This window comes from Eschrichtius robustus, chromosome 2 (genome assembly GCF_028021215.1).
Source record: "Eschrichtius robustus isolate mEscRob2 chromosome 2, mEscRob2.pri, whole genome shotgun sequence".
Lineage (NCBI taxonomy): Eukaryota > Metazoa > Chordata > Mammalia > Artiodactyla > Eschrichtiidae > Eschrichtius > Eschrichtius robustus.
In genome coordinates, this window is record NC_090825.1 from 159,408,388 (window position 1) to 159,424,058 (window position 15,671).

At 44.2% G+C, this 15,671-nt stretch overlaps 1 protein-coding gene across 1 annotated transcript in view; it reads right to left on the reverse strand.

Annotated features, from left to right (window-relative positions):
- Positions 1 to 15,671, reverse strand: part of COL23A1 (collagen type XXIII alpha 1 chain) — a 358,312-nt gene that overhangs the window by 46,641 nt on the left and 296,000 nt on the right. The gene's annotated exons all lie outside the window — the stretch shown is intronic.

Genomic DNA, 15,671 nt, shown 5'->3' on the forward strand with positions numbered 1-15,671 from the left:
GGAGAGACTTGAGAAAGAAAACATTCTGGGCGGAGGTGAGAATACTCCTAGGTGCACTGGATGTGTGAGTGTGAGGCTAAGCTGACATGTAGGGGGGTGGGGGCCCCATAGCCCAGCTCCCACTATGTAGGGGTTAGCGGTGCCGAGCCTGGCTGCGCGTGGGGGCTTTGAAGGGGGCGAGTCTGGAAGCACAGGGGGCTGCTGCAGGGAAGGCTGGTGCAGCAAGCTGAGACTTGCCCCATGGAGAACAGTCAGGTGTTCCTCACCTTACAGTCTGCAAACCATATTGCACATCTATGACAGCATTTGACCTTCTCAACAATCTTTGAGGTATGATGAACATACCCATGTGACAGATGACCACACAGAGGCTCAGAGAGAAAGAAATGACTTGTCCAAGGCCACATAGTTGGTTAGGGGTGGAATTTATCCCCGAAGGAAGTCTCCCGACTCTCAAATCCTACACATTTTCCACTAGAGCCATGTTGCTGCCAGACAAGTGACTCCTCTGCTCTCTCCTGGCGGACCCCAGACCTCAGTCTGGAGAGTGAGGCCGGCACAGGGAGGCGGCCCTCGGCAGTCAGCCAGCCCACACATAGGCAGTCAGCCAGCCCACACATATTTACGGATGGGCCGCTGGGTGCAGGTTAATGGGACCAGTGGTGAAAGAGGCAAGATCTCTGACTCACAGAATTTTCCTTGGATGGATCAATACTTAAGAAAACAACGACACAAGGAGGAAGCACAGGAAGCTCCCAGCACGTAATGAGGGGCTGGAGCCAGACTGGGCTGATTCGGGTCGGGAGGCTAGGCTGAGTCCAGAGGGTGAGGAATAGTTATCGGGGAGAGGAACAGGGAGGGAAGAGCGTGGCTAGGAGGGAAAAGCTCCAAACATGCCAAGGTCACTGGGCATCTAGGGTCCAGGTGAAACTGAGCGGGCTGCAGCAGGGGAGGGCCTGGGGAGAAGGCAAGCCAACCAGACCCCAGCATCTTGTTTCCACGTCATTGTCCAGTGGAGCGTGATTTGAAGGACAGTGGCGGCCACTGAAGAGTTCTGCACAGAGGAGTGATTTGAGGGGGAAAGAGTGGGCATGAGGATGGGCTGCAGTTGTCCCCCTGTAGGTGACAGTGGCCTGGACTTGGGGGTTGGCTGTGGAGATGAAGAGAAGTGAGTCGGATGGTACTTATCAGTGAGGACAGACAGGACTTGCTCATGGATTTAATGGTGGAGGATGAGTGGAGAGGTGTATCGGGCATAGAGGAAGGAGAGAGATGAGACAATGATTTTTCGCTTGAGCAACTAATGCATGATGGTGCTAATGCCTGAGAACGTAACGTGGCAGGGGAGTGGACTGTGTGTTCCCTAAGCCTAGACTAGGGGCCGGGCAGGTTGTTGGCCACGTGGACATCCGTACAGCTGGCATCTCTCTTTCAGCCTGCTCTCTGTTTTACAAAAAAGAGAAAAGCCACCAGACGGACTTGCCATTGCCTTTCTGATGCCACACGCCCACACCTGCCTGTACCTGCACCTGTGCCTGGCCTCTGCTCCGTGCCCCTCAGGTTAACTCTGATAGAAGAAATGTTCACATATTGAGGTATGGGGAAGTCATTCTGGCTTATACATGAGTTAACTTGGGTTTTCTGCGAACTAAAACATCCTGTTTGTGGCCTATCAAACATACACTGTACACCTGCTTTAATTATTAAAGAAAAGGGCACATTGACCAGAAGTAAAGAATGTCCACGTTAAAAATAAAGATTAAATGCCTCCCTTCCTGGGACGCCAATGCTGGTACTCCTTTGATGATAAGATTCCCTTCCCAGGTGCCAAAGCCATACTGACTCACTGTGTACTTGCTGATCTGTTTTTTTGAAACCTTGAAGGAATGTATCCCTGACTTGTTTGTGGTTCTTTGTTCTGACAAGACATAAAGCTGTGCTGAAAACCATGCTTCTCTGGAGCAGTTGCTCAGAGTTATCTGTGAGGCTGGCTTCTGGGCTATAGTCCTCAGTTGGGCTCAAGTAAAACTCTTTTCTATTCCTTTTATAGATTGTTTATTGATTATTTTCATTGACAACTCAGAGGAGCTGACCCGCCTCCTCCTTTTTGGGACCCTGCGGCCCCCAAGCTCCCCTGGTCAAGCCTGCCTTTCAAGCAGATCCTTCCCCACAGCTCTGAACATGAGAAAAGCATCCTTTGTTCCACGCCCTCCTCTGTTCCTGCCCCAGCTCTTCTCTCTCTCACAGCTGCACTGCTGGAAAGAGGGGGTCTCCCCTCAGTTACCTTCCACTGACCTCATGACCCTCCGGTTTGGATTCCATTCCTATCCCTCCACCAAGATGGCACTCACCATGTCTCCAACGACCTCCTCCAATCAATAAGCCCAACAGGATTTCTTCTCCTCCTTGGACTCATCTTCTACCTCCTTCTAGAAGTGCTCTCCTCCTTCGGCTTCCAAGATGACGTGTCCTCCCACCTCCCTAGCTATTCAGCTGACTCAGTCTCCTCTCCCAGCCTCACATACCAAGGCTCCTCAGGGATCAAGTCTAAGCTTTCTTCTTTTCAGTTCCCTGCTCATCAGTCTCCTCTCTCCATCTTCTCCAAGGAGCTCTTCCATGCTCATGGCTACACTAGGTGGAAGTGTCCCAAATCTCCAGTCCTGACCATGCCTTGAGGCCCAGGCTCCCTTTTTGAGCTGCCTGCTTGATCTCCCCTTGAATAATCCCATGATTCCTCAAACAAGGATGCACAGTCACACTCACAATCCTCTGCCCACAAATGTGCTCCTCTCCAGCTCCTGGTCTCTGTGGATGGCATCCCCTCCTGACCAGCTAGTGAACGGGAAAATGAGGAGTCCCTCTCCACACGCTCTATTGGCACGTCCACTGTTTGTTGCTCTGGAGCCCATCCCCCCCTTGGGTCTCTCCCCCATACCACAACCTCATCTATGTTACCCCAGCATCTCCTGACTGTTGCAATAGCTTCTTCACTCATCACCCTCTTCACTCATCCCACAGACATTCACTGAGTGCCTACTGTTCTAAATGCTGTTCTGGGAAAGTGGGATACAGCAGTGAAAGTGACAAGCACCCCTGTCCCCTTCTAGTGAGAGGACAGCTGAGATACAATAAGCATAATAAACAGTACATCACCTGGAAGGCAATAGTGTCGTGGAAAGAGACAGGCAGCAGAGCAGGGTAAGGGGCACTATTAGTGCTGGGAGGCAGATTGTGGGGGGCCTTGTAGGTGATTTGTAGGACTTTATCTTCTTTCTGAGGTGGGAGCCCTTGCAGGGTTTTGAGCAGAGATAATATGACCTGGTTTATGTTTTAAAAGGGTCATACCATGCGGGGCAGCTTATTGCAGTGATGTAGGGGAGAGGTGATGGTGGCTCGCAGCCAATGGAAGCGGTGTAGGGGGTGGAAGTGGCTGAGTTCTGGATTGATTCTGCAGGTAGAGCCGAGAGGATTTCTCTAGACTGTGGAGTCTAAGAGACACGAGTCAAGGAAGATTTTGGCTTGAGCGACTGAAAGGATGTTGTTGCTATCAACAGAGGTGGGGAGACTGTAGGTTGGCAGGTTCGGCTGGAAGGATCAGGTGCTCAGCTGTGCACCCATGGTCCTCGGGGGCACTCCAACAGTTAGAAGGGGGTGGGAAAGAGAAGGAAGTCCTGGAAGCTGAGTGGAGGGCGTGCATCAAGGGGGATGGCATAATCCCCATGCCGATCAGTGCTGATGGTCACGTGAGGTGAGGACTGAGACCTGATGGCTGGACCTAGCAATGCAGAGGCCACAGACAGGAAGGGTGATAGGAGTGGACATCTGATGGGAAGGGGAGGGGAGGAATGTGGACAGTGAGAGCTTTCTAGGAGTTCTGCTGCAAAGGGGAGCAAAGATGGAGTAGTTGCTTTGGTGGCGTGAAGTCCAGAGAAGGGATTTCTTCAGGATGAGAGGCACAGCAGCATGTTTGCACAATGGGAGTCATCAGCAGGAAGCGGAAGACCCGATATGTTGGAGAAAGGGGGATTCCTGGAGCGATGTCCTTGAGGAGGCGAGAAGGACTGGCCCTGGCATAAGAGGTGGCATTGGCTGTGCTCAGGAGCCTGGATAGTCCGTCTGTGGCAATAAGCAGGGAGGCGGCGCATGCAGGTGTGTGGCCGTGCAGGTGGAGTTTGTGGAAGTTTTCTTCCAACTGCTCCAACTGTGCCAGTCAAGTAGGAACTGAGGCCGTCAGTCACGAGTGAGGTGTGAGAGGCCGAGGGTGTGAGGGGCTTCTATGCGGATATCAAGATCCCTAGGAGTTCACCCAGAAGTGGTGTTGGAGAGAGGGCTGGAGACCCAGGAGCTGAAACCCACTAGCAGTGAAAGGGATGTGCCTGGGATCAGAGATGGCTTCAAATATGCTGACCCAATGCTCTCCAGTCTCCATTCGGAGGCTAGATGCAAATCTGATCATGGCACTCCCGTCCCGCCACTCCTCACTTTCCCATTGTTCTTAAGACAGAGGCTCAAATCCAAAGCCCCGTGTATGCTGTGATCTGCCCTTGCCCTTATACCTGAGCCCCTCGAACTGCTGGGATGAGAGCTGTTATTAATAGAGGGTGGTGGGCAGGCCGGTGGTTATCAGGACAAAGTCAAGTTAGATTCATACCTCCTCATGAACCAGGATAAATTCCAAGAGGATCAAAGATTTACATGCTTCAAAAAAATCATAAAAATCCTAGAGGAAAATGTGGGAAAATTCCTTTCTAACCATGGAGAGGGGCACACTTTCCCAAGTACAGTTCATAATCTAGAAGCTATGACATAAAGTCTGATCCAACCATACAAAAACAAAAATGTCTGCAAGGCAGAAAGCACTGTCAACAAAGTCAAAAGCCAGAGTGGAAACATATTTCTAACTCATGTCACAAAGGCTAGATACCTTGATATAAAAGTGCTCCTACAAATCAACTCTAAAAACATCAACAATCAAATAGAAAAATGGTCAAAAGATATGAATAGAGAGTACACAGAAAATACAGCCCTTTAGGATGCAAAACAAAAGGAAATCTTCATTCACAATAAAAGAAATGAAAATTAAAACTATAATCATATCAGATTAGAAAGAGTGAATAAAATCTGATGATTTATGTCAAGGGAAATGAGGACAGTCACCTCACACATTGGTTGAAAGGAAAAATTGGTACATTCTCTACAGAGAGTGATTTGGCAATACTAATTAAGATTTAAAATTTTTGTGCCAATTACTACAATGATCCTCCTAGAAATGTATTCCATAGATATATTAACAAATATATAAGATGACAGGTGTATAAGAATACTCATTGCAGAACTAATTGAGATGATAAAGACATTAGAAACAGTACAAGTGGAATTGCTTAAAAGAAAGGATGGGAGGCTTATCTAAATGGGATACTATGCAGCTGTGAAAAAGATTAAAGTAGTTCTGTATTTCTGACATGGAATAATCTCCCAGGCATATTGTTACATTTTTAAAAAGGCATGTCTTTTAATTGGCAGCCATTTGTGCTAAAAAAAAATCGGTAGGCTTTTGTTTGTATAAACATGGAACATCTCTGGGTGTGGGGAGAAGAATGTGGTCATCAAGTTACTTCCGAGTAGGGGAACGGGATGGTGGGAGGACAGGAGTGGCAGGGGAGACTGACTTTTCACCATGGACTCTTTGATGCCATTGGATACACGTGTATAGCTACCAAGTCAGACAAGGCAATAAACTTTAACTTGAAAACAGCTGGAGTAAGCTCTGTGTTTTTGTCTGGTCCTTCAGCTTTTGCTGCCTTTCCTCACACTCACTTCCAAGCTCTCTCCAAGAAAGCTCAGACTGCGATTATCATTCTGAGGACCTGGGATCCTGAGAGTGGAGCCCGAGGCCTGGTGTGAGGTGCAGCTCAGGAGATGAAGGAGGAGCTGCAAGAGTAACCATCACTCACTTAGGGCTCATCATGCACTGGGAACTCCACCATCAGCTTTCCCTAACCATCTCATTTAACCCCTGCTGCAACCTCACCAGCGCATTTTACAGATGAGGAAACTGAGGCTCAGAAAGGTTACCATGCCCAGGGTCACGTCCTGCTGAACCCAGGCACGACCCAGGCAGCTTGACTTTAAGCCTAACAAAGTGCAAACTATTTTGGCAGAAAGAGCTCTGACATTCACCGAGTGTCCCCTGAGGTCCCCGGGAGGGTGCGTGGCATGTCTGAGGTCACCTAGCTAGTGGGGAGCAGTTCAGGATGGAAGCAGCGCTGTGGGACCCCAAACCTTCCACCTTCCTCTGGTCCCCAGAGGGGTGGCCAGAGTGGGAATGGCAGCATTCCAGAGATTGATCCCATCACTGGTGGGACAGGACACATCTAGCCCATCTAAGAGATTCTAAAACACACCATGCCACCACCTCTCTTGAGCCCTGCTGGCACCATATCACCAGTCACCATCACTTAGCATTGGCACCATCATTACAGCCTCCTTCTTCTTGGCACCTCAACCCCACCAACCAGAGGGGCCTTTTAAAGATGCCCACCCCTTCCCAGGGCTTCCCATTTAAATGGAATAACATCCAGACTCTCAGGAGGCACAGTGCTCCCATGTGGCCCTGCTCCTTGCTCCATCAGCCTTGGCTAAGCACTGGGTCCCACTTGTCTCTCTCAGTTCCCCAAGGGGCCAGCCCTCTTCTGCCCCAGGACATTCACACCCCCCTTTGTGACTGCCTTCGTGACCGTGAAACTGAAGACATCTCCTCACCCTTCTCCCGCACTTGTTTCCATCACAGCTGGCTGCTATTTCCTTCCAAGCACATATCAGTCTTTACTCCTGAAATCCACTTATTTGTGTTTTGTTTATTGTCTGTCAGCCCCACCAGCAAGGCAGTTCCCTGAGAGCTGGGGCCCTTTGTGCCTGGCTTCCTGCTGTTTCCCCGAGGCCTAGAACAGGGCCCGGAAGGCACAAGCACTTCTTAAATTCGCACTGAATGGACGAGAGGGGAGAAGGGCAGGAGTACTGAGCCCTTGGTTTCTGGGAAATCGGTTCCATGACTCCCCAGGATACCCAAATCCAAGGATGCTCAAATCCCTTGTATAAAATGGTTATATTTGCATATAACCTATACAATACCCTGTATATTTAAAATCATTTCTAGATTACTTATAATACCTCACACAATGTAAATACTATGTAAATAGTTGCTGGTGCGCAGCAAATTCAAGTTTTGCTTTTTGCAACCTTCTGGAAATTAAAACAAAATTCTTATACGTGGTTGTTTGAATCCATGGATGTGGGACCTGCAAGTACAGAGGGCCGACTGTACAGGGTTTGTGCTGTGGCTGCCGGAAGCCTCTGGAAGTGGACTCGTTGGCCAGCCAAGAGTGATACATGGGATGGAGGGCTTGGCTCAGGTTGTCCAGGGGTTCCCTGCTTAGAAAGTAAGGCTGGCTTCAGGGCCTCCAGGAGGCCACGTGGTGGTCTGGCCATGGCCCACCCCATCCTGCACATAGCTTTCAAGCATGTGTTCCAGGCACTGGCTGGATCTGCTGCCTCTGCTCTCAGGAATGTGCGAGCAATTAAATAAGAGCCAGATGACTTGGAAAATAAATAAAATGGGTCTGAGGGAGTAGGGGGTTCGATGATTCTGGATCCTCTTTAACTGAACTGATGTGGCCCGACAGGGACAGCGTTTCCCAAACTGGGAGCCAATCCTCTCACACCTCAAGGTTCGGAGGGTGCATGAGCTGCTAGTTGACAGGTAAGCAGAAGTGGGTGGAGGGTCTGGGGCCTACAATGCCTACCTAGAGCTCTTAGTCCTTCTGGGGATGATCATTTCCTGAGTGTTTCCCAAAGGCTATATTCCTGGCAAAGCAAACTGGGAAGAATTCCCACAGCCTGGCTAGTGTGCGGCCCGCACTCTTGGAGCTGGGGGCTGGCCTTAGTGCCTGAGGCTGCTGGGGTCATTATCCCTGCTCACAGCCCACACCTGCCCCTCTGGGCTCTGCCTGGACTCCTGACTCCACTCTGCCTGCTCCCTGCTCTTCCCAACAGGCCCTGGCTCAGATCCAGCCCTCTGCCTCTTCCCACTCAGCCAGCTTGGGTTACTGGCTCTTGACCCTTGGAAACCCACTCACCCATGAGGAAATGACCTTCAGCCATGCTTCTCTGGGGTCTCCCCAGTGGAGCAGAGTAGGCCAAGGCTTTTCAACTGAGTTTGCAGGTAGATGAAATGAGGCTTGGAGGTTGGCAAATCCAGAGCCAATACTGAGTCAGCGAGCCAGGCACTTAGGTCAGGCCTCAGGCCCTGGATTTAATCAGGCCGATACTGCCAGGGAGTGTTGAGGCCTTAGAACCTGGCTCTCCAGCTGATGAGCTCTAGACCTTGAGCAAGTGCCTGTTCTCTCTGACGCAAAGTCTGCTTCTGGGAAACGTGGGGAGTAACAATCCCTGCCTCTCTGGACTGCTACGAAGATTGAGTAAGATATTGTGTATACGTAAAGTGCCTGGGACAACGGTGGCACACAGGAGGCACCAAAACCCAATGCTGGCTGCAATTACAGCATAGCATTCTTTCTATTTCTCTGTTTCTAATGCACACACGCATTCTGTGCAGACACACACACACACATGCAGAAAGAAGAGAAACACAGATGGTGGCTTTCCATTGTTTGGTTTCATGTTGCCGAACAAACCCTGACTACACAACAGGTTTGAAGAGTCTCCTTTTGAAACGGCACCTCAGATGGGCCTCCAGCATTTTGGCTGTGATGACTCTCAGGTACAAGGCTGTATCCCTGGAATTCAGGGTCAAGTTGGCCAGCCTAGGCATGGAGGTTTGCTCTCGCAATCACCCGACTCAAGACACTGCAGGGTAGACAGTGGTGCTGATTAGAAGCCTAAGTGAAAAGTAAACTCATTGGATTAAAAAAAAACCCAAAAAACTAGTTCTATTGAGATGTAATTCACATACCATGAAATTCACTCTTTTAAAAGTATAAACTTCAATGATTTTTGGTATATCCACAGAATTGTGCAACCATCACCATTATGTAATTTTGTTTATCCTTCATTTTTGAAAGAGAGTTTTACTGGACATAAGATTCTAGGTTCTTTTAGTCCTTTGACTAGGTCAGGTCACCCCACTGCCTTCTGGCCTCCATTATTTCCAGTGGGAAGTCAGCTGTTACTCTTATTGGGGTTCCCTTGTATGGATGAGTGATTTCTCTCTTGCTGCTTTCAAGATTTCCTCTTTGTCTTTGACTTTCAGCATTTTACTGTAATGTGTCTGGGTCTGTATCTCTTCATTTATCTTACTTATAGATCACTGAGCTTCTTGGATATGTAGATTAATGTTTTCAGCAAATTTGGAAAGCTTTCATCCATTATTTCTTCAAAACTTTTTAATGCTCCCTTCTCTTTTCCTGTCCTTCTAGGACTCCCATTGTACGTATGTTAGTGTGCTTGAAGGTGTCCTACATTTCTCTGTGGCTCGGTTTGTTTTTCTTCATTCCATTTTTTCTGTGTTCTTTAGATTGCATACTCTCTATCCATCTATCTTCAAGTTCACTGCTTGTTCAACTCTACTGCTGAAACTCTCTAAGGAATTTTTATTTTGGTAAAGTCCAATTTATTTTTTTGTCACTGTGATTTAGGTGTCACATCTGAAAAACCATTGCTTAACCCAAGGTCATGAAGATGTGATGTTTTCTTATAAGGACTTACAATTTTACCTCTTATATTTAAGTCTATGATACATTTTGAGCTATTCTTTGTGTATCGTAGGAGGAAGGAGTCCAACTTCATTCTTTTGCACTTAGTAGCCCTACCACTATTGAATTGTCTTGGCATTCTTGTAAAAGAAATTTGATGGTAAAAGTAAGGATTTATTTCTGGAATCTCAATTTTATTCTGTTGATCTATTTGTCTATCTTCATTCCAGTACCATACTATCTTGATTACTGAAGCTTTGTATAAGTTTTAATATTGGGAAGCGTGAGGCCTTTACCTTTGTTCTACTTTTTCAAGGTGTTTAGGCTATTCTGGATTCTTTGCATTTCCATATAAATTTGAGAACCAATTTGCAATTTCTAAAAAAAAAGAAATCCAAGTGGGATTTTAATACAGATTGCATTGCAACTATAAATTAATTTGTGGAATATTGCCATATTAACATTGTATTGTCTTCCAATCCATAAATATGGATGTCTTACCATTCATTTAGGTCTTCTTTAATTTCTTTCAACAATATTTTATACTTTTCACTATACAAGTCTTACACTTATTTTGTTAAATTTATTCCTATTTTATTATTTTCCAAGCTTTTATAAGTGAAACTGCTTTCTTAATTTCATTAAAAATTCTTCATTGCTAGTGTATAGAAATATGATTGATTTTTGTATATTGATCTTGTATCATGCAATCTTGCTAAACATCTTCATGAGCTCCAATAAATTTTTTGTGGATTCTTTATGTAAGTAAATAAATAAATAGCATAATCCAAAAGACATTCAACATCATTAATTATTAGGGAAATGCAAATCAAAACCACAATGAGATATCACCTCACATCTATCAGAATGACTACTATTAAAAAACAGAAAAAAAAAAAAAAGACAAGTGTTACTAAGGAAGTAAAGAAATTGGAAACTTTGTGCACTGTTTGTGGGTTTATTTCTGGGCTCTTGATTCTGTTCCATTGGTCTATGTGTCTGTTTATTACTATAGCCTTATAGTACAGCTAGAAATTAGGAAGTATGATGCCTTCTGCTTTGTTCTTCTTTCTCAGGATTGCTTTGGCTATTTGGGGTTTTAAAAATCCATTTACATTTAATGTAATTGCTCAGAAGATAGGATTTATGTGTGCCAATTTGGAATTTAATTTCTATATGTCATATCTTTTTTATTCCTCTATTACTCCATTACTCCTTCTTTTCTGTTAACTAGATCTTTTCTAGTGTAACATTAAAAATTTTTTTTATTGGAGTATAGTTGATTTACACTGTTGTGTTAGTTTTAGGTGTACAGCAAAGTGAATCTGTTATACAAATACATATATCCACTCTTTTTTAGATTGTTTTCCTGTATAGGCCATTACAGGGTACTGAGTAGAGTTCCCAGTGCTATACAGTAGGTCTTTATTAGTTATCTATTTTATGTATAGTAGTGTGTATATGTCAATCCCAATCTTCCAATTTATCCCTCCCCCTGTAGTGTACCATTTTAATTCCTTATTTCTCTTATATATTTTGGAGTTATTTTCTTAGTGGTTGCCCTGGGGTTTATAATTAGCATCTTAATTTAAAATAACCTGGTTTTGATTAATAGCAATTTACTTTCAGTTGTATACAAATACTTTGTTCCAATATAGCTCTGTTGTTATCTCTTCTTAGTACTATTATTGTCATAAATTACTGTTTTATACATTATAAGCCCACCAACACAGTTTTATCAATATTGCTCTATGCAATTGACTTTTAACTCAGAAGAGAGAAGAGTTACAAATAAATATACATTTTGGCCCTGAACCAAGATGGTGGAGAAGGACGTGCTCTCACTCCCTCTTGCGAGAACACCAGAATAACAACTAGCTGCTGGACAATCATTGACAGGAAGACACTGGAACTCACCAAAAAAGATGCCCCACATCCAAAGACAAAGGAGAAGCCAAAATGAGATGGTAGGAGGGGCGCAATCACAGTAAAATCAAATCCCATAACTGCTGGGTGGGTGACTCACAGACTGGAGAACACTGATACCACAGAAGTCCACCCACTGGAGTGAAGGTTCTGAGCCCCATGTCAGGCTTCTGAACCTGGGGGTCCAGCAACGGGAGGAGAAATGCCTAGAGAATCAGACTTTGAAGGCTAGCGGGATTTGATTGCAGGACTTTGACAGGACTGGGGGAAACAGAGACTCCACTCGTGGAGGGCACACACAAAGTAGTGTGTGCATCGGTACCCAGGGGAAGGAGCAGTGACCCCAGGGGAGACTGAACCAGACCTACCTGCTATTGTTGGAGGGTCTCCTGCAGAGGCAGGGGGTGGCTGTGGCTCACCGTGAGGACAAGGACACTGGCAGCAGAGGTTCTGGGAAGTGCTCCTAGGCGTGAGCCCTCCCAGAGTCTGCCATTAGCCCCACCAAAGAGCCCAGGTAGGCTCCAGTGTTGGGTTGCCTCAGGCCAAACAACCAACAGGGAGGGAACACAGCCTCACCCATCAGCAGTCAAGTGGATTAAAGTTTTACTGAGCTCTGTCCACCAGAGCAACAGCCAGCTCTATCCACCACCAGTCCCTCCCATCAGGAAACTTGCACAAGCCTCTTAGATAGCCTGATCCACCAGAGGGCAGACAGCAGAAGCAAGAACTACAATCCTGCAGCCTGTGGAACAAAAACCACATTCACAGAAAGATAGACAAGATGAAAGGCAGAGGGCTATGTACCAGATGAAGGAACAAGATAAAACCCCAGAAAAAAAATTAATGAAGTGGAGATAGGGAACCTTCCAGAAAAAGAATTCAGCATAATGAAGTGAAGATGATCTAGGAGCTCAGAAAAAGAATGGAGGCAAAGATCGGAAAGATGCAAGAAATGTTTAACAAAGGCCTAGAAGAATTAAAGAACAAACAAACAGAGATGAACAATACAATAACTGAAATGAAAACTACACTAGGAGGAACCAATAGCAGAATAACTGAGGCAGAAGAACGGATAAGTGACCTGGAAGACAGAATGGTGTAATTCACTCCTGTGGAACAGAATAAAGAAAAAAGAATGAAAAGAAATGAAGATAGCCTAAGAGACCTCTGGGACAACATTAAACGCAACAACATTCTCATTATAGGGGTCCCAGATGGAGAAGAGAGAGAGAAAGGACCAGAGAAAATATTTGAAGAGATTATAGTTGAAACCTTCCCTAACATGGGAAGGGAAATAGCCACCCAAGTCCAGGAAGCGCAGAGAGTCCCATACAGGATAAACCCAAGGAGAAACACGCTGAGACACATAGTAATCAAATTGGCAAAAATTAAAGACAAAGAAAAATTATTGAAGGCAGCAAGGGAAAAATGACAAATAACATACAAGGGAACTCCCATAAGGTTAACAGGTGATTTTTCAGCAGAAACTCTAGAAGCCAGAAGGGAGTGGCATGATATACTTAAAGTGATGAAAGGGAAGAACCTACAAACAAGATTACTCTACCAGGCAAGGATCTCATTCAGATTCGACGGAGAAATCAAAAGCTTTACAGAGAAGCAAAAGCTAAGAGAATTCAGCACCACCAAACCAGCTCTACAACAAATGCTAAAGGAACTTCTCTAGGTGGGAAACAGAAGAGAAGAAAAGGACCTACAAAAACAAACCCAAAACAATTAAGAAAATGGTCATAGGAACATACATATCGATAATTACCTTAAACGTGAATGGATTAAATGCTCCAACCAAAAGACTCAGGCTTGCTGAATGGATACAAAAACAAGACCCACCTACAAGAGACCCACTTCAGACCTAGGGACACATACAGACTGAAAGTGAGGGGATGGAAAAAGGTATTCCACACAAATAGAAATCAAAAGAAAGCTCGAGTAGCAATACTCATATCAGATAAAATAGACTTTAAAATGAAGAATGTCACAAGAGACAAGAAAGGACACTACATAATGATCAAAGGATCAATCCAAGAAGAAGATATAACAATTATAAACATATATGCACCCAACATAGGAGCACCTCAATACATAAGGCAACTGCTAACAGCTATAAAAGAGGAAATCAACAGTAACACAGTAATAGTGGGGGATTTTAACACCTCACTTACACCAATGGACAGATCATCCAGAGTGAAAATAAATAAGGAAACAGAAGCTTTAAATGACACAATAGACCAGATAGATTTAATTGATATTTATAGGACATGCCATCCAAAAACAGCAGATTACACTTTCTTCTCTAGTGCGCATGGAGGACTCTCCAGGATAGATCACATCTTGGGTCACAAATCAAGCCTCAGTAAATTTAAGAAAATTGAAATCATATCAAACATCTTTTCTGACCACAAAGTTATGAGATTAGAAATCAATTACAGGGAAAAAACGTAAAAAACACAAACACGTGGAGGCTAAACAATACGTTACTAAATAACCAAGAGATCACTGAAGAAATCAAAGAGCAAATCAAAAAATACCTAGAGACAAATGACAATGAAAACACGACGATCCAAAAGCTATGGGATGCAGCAAAAACAGCTCTAAGAGGGAAGTTTATAGCTATACAAGCCTACCTCAAGAAACAAGAAAAATCTCAAATAAACAATCTAACCTTACACCTAAAGGAACTAGAGAAAGAAGAACAAACAAAACCCAAAGTTAGCAGAAGGAAAGAAATCATAAAGATCAGAGCAGAAATAAATGAAATAGAAACAAAGAAAATAGCAAAGATCAATAAAACTAAAATCTGATTCTTTGCGAAGATAAACAAAATTGATAAACCATTAGCCAGACTCATCAAGAAAAAGAAGGAGAGGACTCAAATCAATAAAATTAGAAATGAAAAAGGAGAAGTTACAACAGACACCACAGAAATACAAAGCATCCTAAGAGACTACTACAAGCAACTCTATGCCAATAAAATGGACAACCTGGAAGAAATGGACACATTCTAAGAAAGGTATATCCTTGCAAGACTGAACCAGGAAGAAATTGAAAATATGAACAGACCAATCACAAATAATGAAATTGAAACTGTGATTAGAAATCTTCCAACAAACAGAAGTCCAGGACCAGATGGCTTCACAGGTGAATTCTAGCAAACATTTAGAGAAGAGCTAACACCCATCCTTCTTAAACTCTTCCAAAAAATTGCAGAGGAAGAAACACTCTGAAACTCATTCTATGAGGCCACTATCACCCTGATACCAAAACCACACAAAGATACTACAAAAAACGAAAATTACAGACCAATATCACTGATGAACATAGATGCAAAAATCCTCAACAAAATACTAGCAAACAGAATCCAACAACACATTAAAAGGATCATACACCACGATCAAGTGGGATTTATCCCAGGGATGCAAGGATTCTTCAGTATACGCAAATCAATCAATGTGACACAACATATTAAGAAACTGAAGAAGAAAAACCATATGATCATCTCAATAGATGCAGAAAAAGCTTTTGACAAAATTCAACACCCATTTATGATAAAAACTCTCCAGAAAACGGGCATAGAGGGAACCTACCTCAACATAATAAAGGCCATATATGACAAACCCACAGTAAACATCATTCTCAATGGTGAAAAACTGAAAGCACTTCCTCTAAGGTCAGGAACGAGACAAGGATGTCCACTCTCACCACTATTATTCAACACAGGTTTGGAAGTCCTAGCCACAGCAATCAGAAAAGAAAAAGAAATAAAAGGAATCCAAATTGGAAAAGAAGAAGTAAAACTGTCACTGTTTGCAGATGACATGATACTATACATAGAGAATCCTAAAGATGCTACCAGAAAACTACTAGAGCTAATCAATAAATTTGGTAAAGTTGCAGGATACAAAATTAATGCATAGAAATCTCTTGCATTCCTATACACTAATGATGAAAATTCTGAAAGAGAAATTAAGGAAACACTCCCATTTACCATTGCAAGAAAAAGCATAAAATGCCTAGGAG